We start from the raw sequence: 6,368 nt of genomic DNA on the forward strand, positions 1-6,368 counted from the left end.
TAGGGACAAGAATTTAGTGCAAAGAGAAAATTAATTGCTGAATTAATAGCACGTATCCCTAAGCAGGACGGCCTTGTAGCACGGTCCTGGAGCGCAGCGTTCAGACCTCCCACTGGAAGGCAACATCCTTCATCAGGTCCATCCGGCCGTAATCACGCGGCCTGTCCTTGGAAGAGGCAGGAAGCAAGGACCGTACGGCGTGGACAGACTCAAACGCAGCGCAGCCCAGATCGTCTTTATGGACTGAATCGTGCCCCCCCCAGAAGCCTCTCTTGGAGCCCTGTCCCCCGATGTGACTGTGTTTGGTGACGGGGCCTTTCGGGGGTGCGTCACGTTAAATGGGGTCGCAGGGTGGAGCCCTTGTCCCGCAGGACAGGTGTCCCCACCAGGTAGGGAGGAGGCTCCAGGGTTCTGTCTTTGGGGGAAGCTCGCAAGGGACGCGGAGAGGCCCCAGGTGCTCCCCACACTCAGCGGAAGACAGAGGATGAGTCCGTGTGGACATGAAGGCGGGAGGGCGGCCTAGAAGGGGTCCCGCCGCTTTCCCACGACCTGGAGGGCACTCGCGGTTCCCGTGCCCGGCAGTGTCCCCGGGTACAACACAGGGTGGGTATAAAAGCCCCGTCCTTCGGAGCGTTATCGTGATGTGATACAACAGCAAGGGGAATGAGCTGAAATTTCATTTCGTTTTTAATTTGAAAAGTAATGCCCTGCCCAAATGTCCCAAGTTCGGCCTGCCTGCGGCGGCTTCGCGGGACACGTGGGGTGTCCCTGATGTGCGCACGCGCCCTGGTCACGGACGGACTTGCCCAGAGAAGGAGCAGGTCGAAGCCCATCCCACAGGCTTCTGGACGGGCGCGCGTGGGGGTCGGTGCCCGCGTGGGAGTCAGGACCCGCCCAGGGCCTCTGAGCGCCCGTCCGCCTACAAGCACCAGGCCGGAGCTGTGGGGATGCCGGGTGCCGCCCAGGGAAGCTGGCAAGGCTGAGGGCCCAGCCCGGATGGGAACAGACTGATGGGTGCATCCGGTCAGGAGCCGGCTCTGTCCTACTGGACAGGTGTTTGGATCCCACCCCAAATGTGGCTCATAGAAACCCATGAGCTTCTAGGAAGCCCATTCTGTCCTCGACTTACTGGCCGTGTGGCCCGGGGCCCAGGCCTGCCAATACCTGACACGTGGTCGGTGTAGGGGGGGTGAACTGTGACCCCCCACGTCCTGACCCCGCACCTACAAACCCTGGAAGCGGGGTCTGTGCAGAGGAACGGGGTTAGGATGAGGCAGGGCTGGAGGCCAAAGGGCTCCTGAGTCGGGCAAAGAAGACAGGGTGTGGACAGACACGGGGAGGAGCCACGTGAGCCCGAGGAGGGGCTGGATGACGCGGCCACCAGCCCAGGAGCTCCAGGGGCTCCCGGGCCACCGGAGCTGGAAAGGGCAAGGAGGACCGTCCCCGGGAGCCGCAGGGGAGTGGCCCTGCCACACTGGGATTTAGGACTCGGGTCCCGGCTGAGGGGACAGGTTCTGCTGTACCGGGCCCCCCTCTGCCGGTGTCCCCGGTCCGCCCACAGCTGTACCCTGCTCTCCCAGAGGCAGCACCTTTGTATCATGGATTTTATGCTTGTTTTCAGGAACCTTTCCACAACTTTTAGGACCGTCTTAGGTCTGCAGAGACGATGCCGAGACAGAGCAGGGTGCCCTCCGCCAGGCCGCTCGCCAAGGCCCGCGTTCCTCACGACGGGAGCCTCCGTCCTGCCTGTGTCTCCAGGTCCACTCCGCCTGGGCCTCCCGGCTTGGCCTGATGTCCCTCCGCCCAGGGACACGTGGGCCCGGGGGGCCTGATGTCCCCCCCCGCCCCCAGGACACGTGGGCATTAGCGTGTCCTCGCGACTGCGTCCCCTCAGGATTTTGCTTGCGTTTCTCAGGTTTTCCTTGGTTTTCCTGACCTGACGGCTTTGCCAGCTGCCGAGGACTTTGCGGGAAGGCCCCTACTGTGACATGTCCCGTGTCATCCCCACGATGCCACTGAGGTTACTGGTTCGGGAGGAAGGCCCCAGGCGTTGTTCCCGCCACACAGCCTGGGAAGGACACGTGCTGTCACCCGAGGACAGCAGAGGACAGGCTGTGACAAGCAGGATGGTCACCCCTGCGGCTGGGAGGCACCGTGTCGACAGCTGACGGCGAGGACACCCGCAGGGGCAGGGCTCTGCTTATGGGAAAGCTCGGACCCTGCATCGTCTCCGGGAGGAGAAGAGAGAGCCCCGGGCGTGTCCTTGGCCACGGGGCCCCGCTGGGTCGGGGACTGAGCAGGTCAGGCCTCGGGCTGTTCCAGGTCACCTGGAGGTAGGGGCGTGGCCGTGTCGTCAGGGATCCGCACTGCCTCTCGAGAGCGACCTGAGGCTTCAAACTGCTGTTCTGTTCCGAGCCTCTCCCAGAATGCCTGCTATCACCCGCGTGCACGTGACTGTTCGATGGGAAGCAGGAGTCGGTAAGTCAGTCACGGACACAACTGGCCACCGTTGGTCTCCGTCACCGGGATGCGGATGCAAGTTCTTCCCAAACGGGCCCGTCGGCCTCTGTGTTTCCAGTCAGAACCCGTGGACCGAGCGGGGTTGACGGAGGCGTCCCGACCGCCCATTAGGGAAACAAACAGCTGAGTCCCCATCGATGGCCGCGGGCTCACTGGTGCCCCACGGAGCTCGAGGGGAAGGCCGGCAAAGCCCGGGGCCAGCGGGCCGCCCGCACCCGTCTCTGGGACCACCCTGCTCCACTGACACCTGACCCAAACTCCAGCGTCCCCTCAGACGCCGCCTGCTCCCGCCAGATTGGGTCGATGACGAGAGAATTTGTGCACAAAGGCAGCGGCGAAGGGGGGAACGCCCCGGCCAGAATCTGCAAGCGTCTCCGAAACAGAAACAGGGAGAGACAGACACTCGTGAGGGAGGCAGCATGGGAGCCGGGCGGGGAGGCGGTCAGCGGGCCTCGCACGCACCCTGGTCACAGACGGTCCCCCGTTTCTGTCCTGCTCGGACTCGGGCGCCGGCCCGGCCCAGCCCGGGTTGGGGAGGAGTCCGCTGACGTCGGGTCAGGCCAAGGCAGACGGCAGCGCCGACGCCTCGGGCACGGGGTCAGGTTCACGTCCCCCTGCGAGACCCGGGCTGCCAGCGGGGGGCAGCGGCTCTGTCCCGCCTTAGGGGTGCTGGTGGACGCGGCCAGGAGTCGGGGCTTCTGGGGAAAGTGACACGGGAAGCAAGCAGCCGGGGTACCTGCAGATTTACATCCTCGATTTCGACTGAGATGGAACATTCGGGGGGGAAATAAGACATATCAGACAAAAGAAAATAAGCCGTTCGGCCTCACTTACAAAGCGCGTGTGACAAGAGACGCGCCCGGAGAGCGGCCGGCCGGGGCTCGGCCGTGACGGTGCCCCGAGGGGCCGGGCAGACGCGGAGCCTCGCGGGGCCACACTTGGGCAGTTCCGCGAATGAAATATGCGTCCCGGGCAGCACGGCTACTGGCAGGCGGCCAGAGACATAAAGCGAAGCTATTTCCCCTCGTTGCGGGAATGAGAGTTATCAGTTCTGATCAGAGTCGCCAGCTCTGAGGCCGCCCTTCACATTTCACTGGTCACCTAACAGCCGTCGGACGCGGGCCCCCACCGGCCGGGCCTAATTACTCCGCTCGGCTCCAATATGAGCGGGCGGCGACGTGCGGCGGGGCGGCCACGGCTCTCGTGCACGCGGCCTGCGGACCCGGCTGGCAATATAGTGACACAACAATGTAATCAGCCGGCCAGTCGGTCAACCCCAAGGAAGTGTGGGAGCTGAAATCGGCACCCTCCCTGCACCACGTCCAGACCCATGGTCTCCGAATGCCGGCGGGGGCCCCCGGGCCTCCCCAGAACCGAACCCAGGGCGGACGTCGGGGCCCCCAGGCCCGGGAGCGAAGCGAGCGGGTCTGAAAGGGACGTGCACGGGCCCAGGCCTCTGGCAGGCTTTTCCCTGTGGGGACGCAGATTCTGACCGCTGTGTCCGGCCGTGTCTGCGGGCCAGACATGGCTCGCTGCTGGGGGGCGCGTTCCTTCCCGCTGCTAGAAAACAAGTCAGCACAGAGTTAGAGGTTCGGAACAGCACACACAGGGGACCTCACGGCTTCGAGGGGCTGGCGTCCGGGCACGGCTGCAGTTCCCCAGGCCGCCCCCGCCCCCCCCCCCCGTGTCCAGCCACGTGGCCTGTCCACGGGCCCTCTCCCGACGTGGCCACTTCTTCCCAAACCAGCCAGGGAGAGAGCGAGCAAGATGGTGTGTAGGTAACATAACGCCGTCACGGGAGTGAGATCCTCCCCGTCCCCGTGTTCTGTGGGCGTGAAGCACTCTCCTGCCCACCCTTGGGGACAGGCCACCGCCCTCGGGGACGGGGACCGTCCACGGGGCCCCTGTGGCCTGTACGTCCGCACCGAACACGGAAACACGTGTGGAACACACACAGCTGAGCGTGCTCAGTCACGTCCCGGGAGAGGTTTCTGTCCCCAAACGGGCTGTGGGCGGGCCTGGCCCAAGGGCTGTGGCTTATGGGCCCGCGGGTTACATCTTACCTTTAAGAATAAAACTAAAGATTGTGAAACGAGCACATTTTACCTTCCATTTAATGAAACGTGGGTCATAACTGCACCCAAAAACAACATCGTTGTCAGACCAGACAAGGGATGGAACACAGGCTGATGCTGACCGTGGGCGCGGACGCACAGGCCGCGGGGTCGCGGCACGCGCACCCAGGTCTGCGGGGCGCCAAACATCGGGGCCAGTGTTACGTCCCCCCACTCCGTGGACCCTCCCTGCGCCCACCCTGTCCCCACAAGCGGGGCGTTCACGAGGCGGGCGAGGCGCCCCCACCCTGTGCGGGCCGATTTCAAGCGAGCGCGTCACCGTGCAGGACCCAGCGCTGGGTGGGGATGACGGGCGTCTGCGGGAGGACCACCTGCGTCTCAGGGAACCTGTAGCACTGCTGTCCAGCCAGAGCGGAGACCGGAACAGGGACAGCTCTTCCAGCTCGATGAGAACCGCACTCGAACCTTCCGAACTTTGAGATTAATCGCAGAACCGAGGAAACGAGCCTGTGCTCCACGGCCTCTATTCGTACCAGCACCGTGTCACTCCTGGTCCCGTTTTGGGGTCCGGCTCTGCGGGGAGAGGGCACACTCGCCGAAGGGAAACCGCTCAAGGGGACTCGGCACCGCCCGCGCCGACCCACGCGGCCCAGCGGTGTCGCCTCCCGGCTGGGCTTCACGAGCCCCGTGGGCAATTTGAGGTCCACTCATTAGTAGGTCCCCAGCCGGACGACAGGGAGCCCCTTCCTTCCTCCCAGGTGCGCGATCCCTCCAGGCTGTCCCCTGTCATCACACGGGGGCCTCCTGATGTCCCCATGTCCCTGCCCAGGACCTCCCAGGGGATCCCGCACCTGCCACGGCCGTGGGTACGTGGATCCCAGTCCCGCTGTTCCCTGGATGGTCCTCAGCACCTCCAAATCCGCTGAGGATTTCTTTATTTAACTTATGAAATAATAGGTGGGTTTTTAATTCAAGTGGCATGATTATTCTGCCCTCTAACTACGCGGGAGAAAACTGAGGCATTCACAGGAGCGCCCACCCCAGCCCCAGGTCATGGCTCTGCACGCGGGATCGTAATATCCACTCCCGGGTGTTGTTGGGAACAGAGCGGACCAGTGCCCGGTGTACAAAAGGTCCCCACCGACGGCCGTCTATGCCACTGTGAGGGCGGGATTATTCCCAGAGGAAGGCGCCGTTGCCCCCTGAAGGCCAGCATCGCGTCTACACGCACGCGTGGCTCTGACCAGGGCTGGTGGACAGACGGCTCTTAACTCACTCGGGAAACAGGGCTCTGGGGCAGGGGCCCGACTTGTCCAGGCCCAAAGAAAACGCCAATGTCTGGGCTCTCGGCCCCCTCTCCCTGCCCGCCAGCCAGCCTGCTGGGGCCACCGAGTGCCAGAGCCCGAGGGATCCGGAGCGGCTTGTCCCTCGCTGCCTTTCTAAGGCCACGTTGCCATGGAAACCCCACAGGCTCCGTGGAGAATCCCCAGCTGTTTAATTTTAAGCTGGGAATCTCCAGTAAACACCCAAGTAAAATAACCTTCTGTTTAAAAAGACCTTTGCTCCCATTCGCAACACAGTGAAACGTTCTCTGAATGACTGTACACGCTGCGGGGGAAAGCCCAGACGACGCGGACGTCGACAAGTTAATTCAAGGAGCCAGGCCCTCGGGAGGAAAACGCTGGATGAGCGCATGTGGGGGAGGCCGCTGTGTCTACATTCAGTGCCAAGCCCAGACTCCGGCACTTTCTCGGGATTCTGGGCTTGGCGTCC

At 63.6% G+C, this 6,368-nt stretch overlaps 1 long non-coding RNA gene across 1 annotated transcript; it reads right to left on the reverse strand.

Moving 5' to 3' along the window:
* Positions 1-4,616: 4,616 nt before the first annotated feature.
* LOC122223771 lies at positions 4,617-6,000 on the reverse strand. Its single transcript, XR_006204468.1, has 3 exons — positions 5,872-6,000; positions 5,447-5,537; positions 4,617-5,168 (listed from the first exon to the last, which is right to left on the reverse strand). It is a non-coding gene; the product is annotated as an uncharacterized LOC122223771 (long non-coding RNA).
* Between the last annotated feature and the right edge of the window lie 368 nt (positions 6,001-6,368).

This window comes from Panthera leo, chromosome B4, assembly GCF_018350215.1.
Source record: "Panthera leo isolate Ple1 chromosome B4, P.leo_Ple1_pat1.1, whole genome shotgun sequence".
In the NCBI taxonomy this organism is placed as follows: Eukaryota; Metazoa; Chordata; class Mammalia; order Carnivora; family Felidae; genus Panthera; species Panthera leo.